General features: G+C 40.3%; 1 long non-coding RNA gene across 1 annotated transcript; it reads right to left on the reverse strand.

Annotated features, from left to right (window-relative positions):
• Window positions 1–9910: 9910 nt before the first annotated feature.
• Window positions 9911–12027, reverse strand: LOC145429714 (uncharacterized). Its single transcript, XR_013909998.1, has 2 exons — window positions 10753–12027; window positions 9911–10158 (listed from the first exon to the last, which is right to left on the reverse strand). It is a non-coding gene; the product is annotated as an uncharacterized LOC145429714 (long non-coding RNA).
• Between the last annotated feature and the right edge of the window lie 651 nt (window positions 12028–12678).

The raw sequence follows: 12678 nt of genomic DNA on the forward strand, positions 1-12678 counted from the left end.
GTACAGTGGAAGCAGGCAGCAGTAACTGATGCTGGAAATCTGTCATTCGCATTAAATTCACATCATTTTATCAACAACACCAAAAACTAAATTACGCTGGCAACAAATGTAGCAGCAACTATTTCTACAAATGTAAAATCTTAGATGACATTTTCCAAATGTTTGCTGAAGGTGGGATTAAAAGCAGTTCTAAGAGGAAAAAAGTCACCACATTTTATATTCCATAATTTCTCTTCCCTGTTGAAGATAAAAGCCCAGATGGAGCTGTAAATTACCAGTGTTCATGAAAAAATCCAGAAATTTTAACTCATGTTATCTGATAACATCTTTATTTCTCTACTGCAGGACAAATGTACGAGAATGTTAAGACAGTGTTGTCATGATCCTGGGTCCTTTTGACCCAGCGTTTTGTGTTTTCTCTTCGCGATTTTGGTTCTGTTCTCTAATTGGTGTTTACCCTGTTCCCCCCCGTGTGTTCCTGTTTTATTGTGAAGGTCTGCGTCTTATGTGAGTGTTTTCAGTTTGCCTCCCTGGTCTCGTCATGTTAATCACTCCCAGCTGTGTCTCCCACCTGTGTTATTTCCCTTCCACCCTTCTGTGTTGATTCTCTGGTCATTCTCCCTGCATGTCACGTTCGTATTCCGGTTAGTGTTTTATTTAGTTTTCCCAGTTTAGAGTTTTCACCGTTCGGTTCCTCGCCACCCTGTCTGTTGTACCTTTTGGTTGCAAATAAACTCACCCTCCACTTCAGCAGCCTGCAGTTTGGATCCATTATTATTCACACGGCTTGCCCCGGCAAACCGTGACAAGTGTGTTCTGATAATAGGGTTAAAACTGAAAATGGATGAAGGGCTGAAGTGCAAACTTTTCTTTATGACTCAGAAGAAGAAGATGAGAGAAGCTATGTTTTATTATTTAAACAGCTATAACAATAAAAAACACAACCTGTATTAAAATAACAAATATAGTTAAAGTGAAATTAGTAATAATTAATAAGAAAAAAGGAACCAAATTACATGCAGTTACTGTGGTATGAAGCAAGCATGATTATCTATGCTTATGACAGCAGAACTGAAACAAAAACCATAAAAACCTGCTAAAAGAAGCCGTTTCGGGTCATATAAATAGCACAGATAAATTATTAAATGACTTTTCAAAAATAGTGAAGCTCATAGAGAAGGTTAGACAGCATTCACCAGTTCCTCGTCCTTCCATCTTGACCTCTAATCGCTGATGAAAGGAAAAGGCGCTGCCTGAATTTATCCTGCTTCGTCCTGCAGATTTTGCTTCCTCTTAAAATTTATGATGCCTCATTAGCCTCTTCACACACTGTTAGAGCACTTTATCTGCATTCACACACTCTGACAGTTCAGTACTCTCCAGCCAATGCTTCAGCATGCATACTCGAGGAGGCAAGGATCAAATAACTAACTTTCCCATTAGTTGATGACCCACTCCACCTCCTGAGCCACAGACACCCGAAAACTCACTGCTGTTTATTCTGCACCACCTTCTGTGTTCAACAAAACTGGTGTGAGGCAGTAAATCACAGCAGACTGATGAGCAGGAGGCACAGAGGAGAAAAGAGCTAAAGGAGGAGAAAACTGAGATTAAAGAAGAACATCAGGGTTCACCTCAATTCAGCCGATAACAGTGTGTAATAAAAGAGGAGTTAATACAACAGCTGATCAAACAAAATGACTTCATTTGAAGGTGACGTCAGTTAAATATGATCTGTTTACAGCCACTGCTCTGCTTCATGATCTCAAACATAATACGAGTATAACGATCCACATCCTTTTAATAAAATCATTTTAATACAAATAAGACAAGAATTCAAAGAAACTATACTCATTGCATCTCACACACAGGAAAGACTAAGTGTGATGATTCAGTTAATTGCACATATTTATGAAGTCCTCCTTGTGTTCTTTTTTTTTGTCATCTTTCGAAAATCACTGAAAAAAACGTCTGCAACAAACATAGCTGTGGATGCTGATTACATCTCTTAGTAACCAAAACATCTGTCGTGATGGAAGAAGACGATTAGGATCTGATCTGGGGCTGACAAACAGGAAGGACACAGGAATCAAAAAGAAGGACAGGCAGTGAAGATAGAACCAGGAAGGATCATGGACCTCACAGGGCCCTAAAAACAGCAGAGTCACAGACCCGACTTAGACAAGAAGACTCACAGGACTCCAACTGAAATGGGAAACCTGTGAAAGAAAGCTCATGACAGGCCCACCCTGCATCACAAAACCCAGATCATGCTCCAGAACCTCACTGTACCTCCCCTGAACCAGCAGCAGAAGATCCAGAGCTAATTATCACCCATCCTTCAGACATCACCGAGGAAACCAACGAGAGGAGCTGGAGGTTAGATCACACAGGAATATTAAAAAGCTGAAGAATAAGAAATATATGAAGCTGAAAGTCTGTATGCATAAAAGTTTAAACTTATAATGAAGTGACTGTAAATCGATTGTTTCCATAATCTCATGATTAAATTAGGATTTAGTTCAAGAGTAAACTTATGATGAAGAATCAACACAAAAGGTTTTGCTGACAGCACGTTTAAAGAGATGTTGATATTTGGTATCTTCAAGGTTCAAGGTTCAAGGTTCTTTATTTGTCACATGCATAGTTATACAAGTATAACACACAGTGAAATGTAGCCTGACACGCTCCTCGACATGTGCAAAAATGAGGGGAGGCTGTAGAGGAAGAACATTATATATATATATATATAGTATATATATATATATATATATATATATATATATATATATATATATATATATATATATATATATATATATATATATATATAGTATATACATTGGGTGAATGTTCAGTAGTAGTAGCAAGCAGGTGAATTCTGTACATTAATATGAATAGACATCTGACTATTTTACAGAATAGACAATATAAACATATTTAAAATTAAAGGAATTGAAATGTACATTGTGCCTGGGTTTAGAGTGTCTGGAAGAGAGTCCTGTCTCAGTCAATTATAGATGATGTGAGAGGGCGGGTGTGTGTGTTTAGGGCACGGATGGCTTGGGGATAGAAGCTCCTCTTGAGTCTCTCTGTCCTTGCCCGGAAGATGTGGAACCTTCTACCAGATTGCAGAAGTTGGAACAGTTTGTCTGTCTGTGGAAAATGAAAATGAAGAAATGAAAGACGTGTGGAAAGTACCAAGTGGATCAAACACACTGATGGCTGGAAAGGAAAAGGAAGTTCTTAAAATAAAATCAATCTTTCATCACGAGTCAGCAAGACTTTAATTTAAATGTGTGGAAAACTTAAAGATGAGAACTGTTTGTATCTGTGACGGTAAAACTTATAATCTGAGGAAGTCTCAAGTTTCATTTGTACTGAAACTGTTCTCTGATTGTAAATGTGGGTTCAGTAGAAACCAGTCTTTGTTTTTACAAATGAGAAGTTCATCTGGGTTTGAGACAAGCTCCTCGGAGGTCGTCTTCTGCTCCTTCAGGTGCACAAAGACTGAAGTTACAGTAAACCAGCTCAGTGTTCTCAGGTGTGCTCGGCTTCTGCCCCCTGCAGGCCTGGAGAGACATGACAGCACAGATCAGACTGATTGGATTGGTTCGTTCTCATTTTTGTGATTTTCTGAGAAGATCTGTGACCCAGAGTAAAACTCTTATGCAAATTAGTGAAAGACACTGACAATGACAAGTGTGGAGATACTAATGAACCCCAGCTGAACTGTTCTGTTCAAATCTGTGGCCCAGAGTTGCTGCTGGACACCAGCAGAAAGCTGTGAATCTGAAGGAGGAGAAGCTTCAGGCTGCTGGAGACAGCCTGCTGCTAGACTACCTGGTGTGTGTGTCACAGTGGTGGTATACAGTATATATATGAAATCTACTCAATAGCCACTTCAGCAACTCAATGCATTTAGTCATGTAAACAAGATGACCTGTTGAAGTTCAAACTGAACATCAGAATGTGGAAGAAAGGTGATTAAAAATGTTTTCATTTTATAAGACAACATGCAAAAGATGAAGTTTCTAAATACTTTCTGAAGCTTTTGAGCTCCATCTTTGTAGGTCTGTCTTTGAAAGTGTTACAGTGCATCACTAAGAAACACCCCACAAAACAATCAAAGCTAAAACATAAAACTTGTTATAAAAAAAACCCAAACAGGCTTTAATCTGTAGGGCAGCTGTTCCCCTCCACCCCATCACCCCTCCTCAGATCACCTGTCGTTCATCAGCTCTCTACATAAGGACCAGCACAGCCATCTAGACTCTGCCAGATTATTAGCTCTCTCCGTGTGGTAAACAGGCTAGTTTGGTTTTGCTCTTTTCCCTTTCTCTTGCAACTAAGGCTTTTTTACAGTTATTTTCTGGATAACATCACTGTGGCGAAGGTGTGGTCTTGGGCCTGCTGCAGAAGCAGGGAAGAGCAGGTGTGCTAAACTGGATTGATGAATGGCAACTGTTTTTATGTCATGCAGTGAGACGGAGAGGGTAGTGTGAGAGTTGCAGAGGGGTCCTGGGCAGAACCCCGAAACCGCAGTAATCACTACTGTCAGTAAAATTGCTGCTAAACGACAAAGCTGAAATGTCAATCCTTCGGTCCTGTGTCACAATCACCAAACTCCCTCCCTGGATTCCTGCCCAACTTGTCCCTTCCTCATCTTGCCTGGTCCCTTCCTGCCTACCTCTGTTCCCATAACAATCTCTCATTCCTGTTAATTGAAGTCCAGTGTTTAGTTCGGCTAAACTTTGTCACCATGATTTTGTTTGTTTAAGGACTAAGAGCTTGTCTAAGTTCATTCATGTGCCAAATCTCTAAGAGAATATTCCACATCTCATTGGCTTGTCTGGGTCCAGCACTCGAGTTCTACATTAGTTATTGTTTAAACACGACATGGATGGAGGATGGAGGAGGTCTCAGTGCACCGTTTGTAAGCAGATTCTCATGTTGCTCAGCAAAGGTTGGTAAGTTTTTCATAATTTTAACTGCAGCTTATTAAAGTCAGGAATAAGGATCCTTTTCACTGTACTGTGGTGCAGAGGCGGAGGCAGACATTTGATACACCCATGGCTTAGCTTTAAAGGGTACTATGCAGAGGTGTGGACTCGAGTCACATGACTTGGACTCGAGTCAGACTCGAGTCATTAATTTTATGACTTTAGACTTGACTTGAAAAAATGTTCTAAGACTTGTGACTTAGTCTGCTCCAAGCATTCCCACAAAGGTCAGTCTGCTGTTGTAGTTAATACGTCATTTTCATAACATAATTGGTGATATAGGTTACAAGCAAGTCTGGCGCTGAACAGAAATTGTCGCGCTATGCTCCTTTGTTTATTGTGCATAAATAGTGAATTGTCCTGACACAATATTGCGTTTCGCTTCTGTTATTATGGTACATTGACAAAAACATATACTTTTATTCACAGGATAAAACAGGTTTTTTGTATCACTAATTGCCCAGTACGATTACAGCATACAGTATTATTGTCACTGCTACATTTCTGTGATGGGTACCAGAAATTATTTCCACTACTAATTAATTACCATTGAGCTCAAAGGTCCTATTAATAAACGGTTAACGAATGTGTATTTATGACGACGATTTGTGAGACTGGTAAACTTATGATACGTACGATGGTCTTTCGTTCTACACGGTGCGTTTCAAGGTCCTGCACCCATCCGTCGGTAAACTGTACCTGGGCTTGTTGCAGTGACCTGAAGTTACTAAACTTCATGAGTGTATGCACTCACTCCAAGAACCGTATGATTATAAATATGCATATAAATATGCTACGATGAGATAGCTGACTTCATCTAACTAGCAAATGTTGTCCAGGCTACGTTGGTGATGCAGTTTTTTTAATGTGTATGATATTTTTGTCATGCGATTTTAAAGCCGGTCCTACAACCGCATCCAAGAACAACATGCAGCTTATCTCAGAACTGTCGGTGAAAATTATTCTTGGAGCTAGGTTTAATTGAGCTGCATTTTAAAGAGGTGCAATTTCACAATTTGTGTATATTTTCTAAGTTCACTATTTTGTCATGTGTTGAGAAAAACACAGATTTAAAAATTACATGGTCTAATATTTACATTTAGCATAACTGCAACATGCTTTTTTCGTTTTTTTTAAAGACTCAAAAGGACTTGAAATTCAAAATTTCAGACTTGTGACTTTACTCGGACTTTTACACCAGTGACTTGAGACTCGACTCTGACTTGCCTGACATTACTTGAGACTTGACTTGTGACTTGAGGATAAAGACTTGAGACTTACTTGAGACTTGCAAAACAATGACTTGGTCCCACCTCTGGTAGTATGCATGTGGGATTGGGGGGGGGGGTTAGAAATGGCTGAAAGATTAATAGGCTCTGTTTTGAGTTTTGTTCAAAAGAGAATGACTTCATATAGGGAAAAATATATATGACATATGCAGGACACCTTAAACTAGTTTTTTAATTAAGCAGCAAGGCAGAACAAAGTCGGGCCTGTATCAAGACACAGGGACTGAACCCCAATTCAACCAGACCCAGAACTGATCCAGAATTAAAACAGGACTACAACAGTTAAAAATCAGGACTACTGAGGATTTAACCAAGAATCAGAACTAGATGATAGTAGCACTAAAAATCATCATAGACCTGCACTACACTTATTGTTTAATTCTACCAAAGTACAATATTTAGATTCAGAAAAGCTTATATAATTATTTAGCCTTGTTGTGCAAACAAGCCTGCAAAACTTAAATGTAGAATTTGAAAAATAACAAACCTAAAAAGAAACACTAGGTACGAGATACATGAGTACCTATGATACGGTGATACTTTTGGTAAACAACCATTTGACAAACATGTGTGTCTCACCTCCTCTTGTTCATCTCTGTTCTGTCGTCATTCTCCATCTCTCTCTCTGTTCCTCTCTCTTCTTCTCTGTTCCTCTCTCGCCCTCTCTGCTCCTCTCTCGCCCTCTTTGTGCTGACAATCAAGCCAAACACCAACATCATCAAATCTACAGTTGAAACCAGATATTTACTCTTCAGATAAAAACAGAAACACTTTTTTAATTGTAACATCAAATCAGACTAAATGTTTATTTTTTTAGATAAATATAAAAAACATATTTGTTAACTTTAAGAGTAAAGAGAGAAACTGTCTGTCTTTCTTAATCATAAATGGCACCAAATTGTATTCAAAATTGAGCCACACTTATGGAGCTCCACAATTCTTTTCCTGGTGTTTTGGTTGACATCTCTTGATGTTCCCATGTCACAGAAACAGGCTCTGTGTTTTGCCTTATATGCATCCACAGCTGTGCCACCAATTTACTCACATGGACTCTACTAACCTATCAGAAGCTTCTTCAGCTCAGAATGGAATCGTCTGGAGTTTCTTATTAATTAACAATAAACTTAGTGTATATGTACTCCTAAATCTGATGAAAGTGATAAAAAATAGAAGCTCTGTCTCTCTTTATTCTGACATTTAACTAATTCAAAAGATATTTCAATATTTATTTAACCAAAACAAAACAAGTTTACTCTAAATTGATGTTGTACAGTAAAAAAATGTTCTTGTGTTTTCCATAAAGTGTGTGTAAATATCTGGTTTAAACTGTGAATATACTGCTGTGTGTTGAAATTCCTCTTGTTTTGCATAGAAATATACTGAACAACATACAAAACACAATATATAAAATACTACCAGAGTTTTTTCTTTGAAAGAAGCCCCTTATGTTCATTCTTGTATATCAGTGCATTACTGAAACCGATTTATTTAGCCGTGGAGGGTACACAGCAAATCCAGCATGTCCAAATTAACACTGTCAGATTTCAACACTATTAAAGTGTCTATATGGGTTCACATCAGAGAGTGTTAATTTAACTCTTTTTGGAGAGTTGGTAAGTTAACTCCGGTTTAGTGTTAAACACCAAATCTGTCTGGAGTTGATAATTTAACACTTACTAATGCTAACTAGGTGTTAAGAGTTTATATATTTTTATTCTGCAACCTAGACATCCACATTACTCACACTCTCACATAACACATACATATAGGGCCTTGGGGGTGGGCACGTTTTACAGCATCCAGAGGATGGTCGGTGTACTCCAACCCACCTCTGGCGCTGGTGCCCTACCCTCAATTTTAAATGCACTTAGACACTAAGGGTTTTCGGGAAGAGCCGTGCTGCTCTCTGAGAGGAAGCTAGTACCATGCTCTCCTGAGTTTTAAATGCACTTTAGAACAGCACACAGCAACACTACATATGAGCGGGCGTAGGGAGGTTTGAGGTCTTCACTCACCCCGGTTCTGTTAGCCGTCAGGGCTGGGGGGCTGGGAGGAGGTGCTGGCCGTCAGACTGGGGTCTGGGATGCGGGGCCTCCCTGCTACTGCAGATAAGGAGGTGGTCCCCGCTTGCCTCCACCCCAGAGAGAAGGGTTACATCTCCTGGGTCTAGGTGCGGCTTGCCCCTCTGAGGGCCGGGGATACCTGGACCTGGGATATAGAGTAGGCTTGGGGAGTGCGACTGTCTGTGCAGAGTCTATTTGTGTCTGTCTACACGTTGGGTGAGTGCCGAGTATTTGGTTGTGCATATGGGGTGGGAATGCACGTCTGTGTCCGCGTGTGCCTGTTCGTCTGTGTCTATATGTCAGGTTGGGTCTTAGACTCAACCTCTCTGGGTACATCTCAGGCCCTCTAAAGTACGGAGGCCTATCTCCCCTCACCACACTCCCTGCCGGTAGCTGATGCCCTCAGACGTTGGTGTCTTGGTGGTCCTTGTCGTCTGGGGCTGGGCGCTCATGTATGTACCGGCTCACTCCTGGTGGCCGATTGGCGGGGCCGGGCGCCTGTGGACCGGCTGGGCTCCTTCCGGGGGGTGGGATGCCCTCAGGCCTCTGGCCTCAGGGCCTGAAGCTCGGTCCTCTCTGGCACAGCTGGCTGCCGGCAGAGCCCGCGGGCACACCACTGCAACCCCCTCTGGCCTCTGCTCCTTAGCTGCGGGGTGACCTCTCCTTTGGGGCTCTACTCAGCTCTTCCCAGTAGGGTGGCACGGTCCCCCCCCTTTGGTGGTCCTCCTCGGGTCCTTGTACTCTGGGGCCTCTGGATATCTGGGGCCTGGATCTCCTCCATACCTGCTTCATACCCTGGAGGACGGGGCTGTGGCTCCCCACACTCCCTAGCAGATCGTTACATGGAGAAACCTTTGGAATACAAGCATGCTGATCCACACAGGTGTACACACGGGTGTTCACAGACGCGGACTACATCTTTCTTGGCTGCTACCTCAAAGCACATTGTGCGCTGTCTATCTTGCGTGCTGCACAATATCGTTTATTATTTAGTATCTACTGTTATCTACTGCTAGCTAGTTTATTGTGATGGTGCTGTTTTTTTTTTTTTATTATGTTGCTCTTTGTTGTTTGCTTTCTCTTCTGTTTTTTTTCTCCATACAGGTGATCCAGGTGTTTTTTTCTCCCCCCCCCCCTTCTCACCGTCTCTTCTCCCCTTTGGTTTTCTTTCTCTCCCTCTTTTTCTTTCATTCTTTCTCCCTGTCCTATCCCCCAGTCATGTCTGTCCCATTTGTAGCAACTGAAAATAAAATAAATTCATAATTACAATAAAGGTCAATCAAATGGACCAATATGGCAAGGCCATGATGATCCACTTGGTAAAATAAATCCGTTTGGCATCTTTCTTGGCCTTAAGACAACAATTCTGATGGCTAAAGATCCAAACGGGACACACACACACACAAAAAAAAGAGTTTATATATTAACTCTCAAAGAGTATTTTAGTTTAACTACGTAAGAGTTATCTTCTAATTAATTCTAAAAAGCGGGAATTTTCCTGTTCTGAACTTCTAGAAATTTCTTTTGGAAATAAACATTTACTAAAAAGACGCAATGGTTTTTGAAAAACATTTATTCTGAACTGTGCACCACAATTTCAAAACATTTTCTGAAAGATGTAACAGTATACATGTTCTCACTTTCATTAGAATTTTGTTTATCAAAAGGTCTGACATGGTAAATGCAAATAACAGCATCTCATCACTTATTTCTTTAATACAATATGCATGTCCTTCATTCATCCCTTTGTGGAACTTCAACGCACTTCTGCTCTCCCCCATATTCCATCTTCACAAGCATATCCTGTGTGGAGATTGAATAAAAATTAGTTGACACTAATTAACGGCACAAATAATCCATTAAACAATTGCAGCACAGTAAAAAAAAGAAAAGAAAAAGGAATCCTCTTTGAGCCATTACTTGTGTAAAGTATTTTCCCAAAAGACAAGGACACAGGCAACAGGTAATACTGAACTAAATGTAAAACCTCAACCTTTTTCATTTTTACCTAAACCGTGTGCACAAAACTCTGGAGGGATCTATGCTAACGTAGAATCCAGTCAGGACGCCTGCTACTGCTGTTTGCTCGTTTTTTTTTGTTTTATGGGCGATCGTTTTCAGGCTTCAAGTAGCACCATTATACCAACATTTCACATTCTAGACATTGTTTTAGGTGTATTTGACCAAAAGTTTGACTGAAAATTCACATGCAAGCTTTTTTTCAAGGCTGTGGTATTTGCCCGCAAACAATACCTTTCAGCTAGCTAAAACAGAATATTATGCTATCAGCGAGCAACATGGCTAATGCCTTTCACACAGCTTTGTCTCAACTCCAAAGAGCCACAGAAGTAAAAGCTCATAATAATAATTGAAACAATCTTTGAAAAAATGACTTACCAAGCATGGCAAACAACTCAAATATGTAGAGCAAAATGTTCTGAAACGGCTTCACTTCAGCTTCGATTGGAGCCGTGCTGGGGGCGGAGTCTGTGAATTTACTCTGTTGGTGTCATAGCCCCTCTAGGAGTTCAGAGTTAAGAGGTCAAGAGTTAATGTTTCCATTGTAACACCTCCAGATTTGACAGAGAAACACTCATTTTTAACACTCGATTTTAACTACTATCATTTTACACCTCAGAGTTACATTAAAAGAATGTGACTCTGCTTAGAGTAAAATTAACTCTACTTTTGCAAGAAGACTATTAACACCAAAACATTTAACACTTTTGAATTTGCTGTGTACCATCTGTCTCTCCATTTACTCTCCACCTTCCCAGCCCATTACTAATCAACCTCTCCCTTTGCTCACAGTGCACCTGAGAGTTGTTCTAGCAAGCTCCTTCCTATGTTTTCTTTCTCTTGTGTTAACTAAACAAAGAGTCTTGAAAAAACCTTACCATTGCTCCCTGTACCTGTACCTGCATTTGGGTCTACATCTATGTACTGGCCTCCAGGCCCCCTAAGAAATGTAGAGCGTATGATCTTTTTTCTTCCTCATCAAACACTCGTGTCCTGTGGAAGAAGAGATCTCAGTCATCAGGGCAGAAATGTTTATGAAAGGTAATCACTCAGAAATACTTTGCACTGAATCCAGCAAATGTGCCTATTTTAGCTTGAATCAGTCAGTTAATAACAGCCCTGTAACAATGAGCCACTGGTATTGAGTAAATTATGTAGAAAAGATCATTTTCTTTCTTGTGAGAGCGTTGCAGCCATGTATGCATTCTCTATGATAAAGCCGGGCAAAGGTCATCAGATTAATGAGAAGGGCAGAAGGAGAAGTGCTCTGTTATTAGTGGTGAAAAGTTCAGAGTTTAAAGTGAAGAGAGAATTTGTGAATGACAGGAAGTGTGTAAAAGTGATCTGATTATTTCAAAGCAGCTCTTGTTTTGTCTGATAATGCAAAAACTTTTAAAGTGCAGAGTAACATCAGCTGAGTCTCTCCCAAAGATGGTAAAGAAAAAAAGATTAATGTAACTGTAATCCCTATAGACATGGTTACTAGTATTTTCTTGTTTTTTACCTTGTATTATTATTTCCGACACCCCTTGAACACACTTTGATTTTCCGTAGTTCAGTAAATGCAACAAAAGCACGTTGCTGCATTAAGCTAGGCAAAATGGAGCAAGACACCCAAGAGCAATTAACAAGCTACACAGTGAGTCTTTCGGTATAAAATAAGTGTTATAAAGTATTTTTTACAGTCTCTAACTTAAAGTTATGTACTTTTCAGAGGCCTTTATGTGTTTTACTCTCGACCAAAACCAGGCAGAGCGTGTGTTTGTTTCTTGGGAACTCCGGTGAGTTACTAAAAATGATAAGTTAGCAGGAAAATCTATGCTAATTTTACATGTGGTAACAACTGCAACAGTGAAAATTCTGTATAGGGCTTTGGAGCGTGATGTCACGGGGGTGGGCGTGGAAAGGATTTTGGCCCGATCCGCCATTTTGGGGGTCTAAGTAAGGAGCGAAAGCATAGCCATGGTTCGTACTTGCTGTGTGGTCGGCTGCAATGTTCGATCTTACGACCGGCACGGGAATAAAGTTTGGATTGTATTTTTATGCTTTCCCAACCTGGAAGCAACATGAAGGAGCTCATGTATCGGATATTACCAAACGAAGGCGTCTAGCCTGGATAGCAGCCGTGAGACGAGCTGATATCAAGTTCTGTTACATCTCCAGATATCAGTTGGTGTGCTCAAGACATTTTCATTCCGGTAAGTTCTAAATATGTTCACATCACACTTTATAGCTGAATAATATTATCGTTGGTGGTCTCGGAAGTTATAGAAATTGTGATCAAACATCAAATGGAGTGACTTT

The sequence above is a fragment of the Astatotilapia calliptera genome, chromosome 7 (assembly GCF_964374335.1).
Source record: "Astatotilapia calliptera chromosome 7, fAstCal68.1, whole genome shotgun sequence".
Taxonomy (NCBI): Eukaryota; Metazoa; Chordata; class Actinopteri; order Cichliformes; family Cichlidae; genus Astatotilapia; species Astatotilapia calliptera.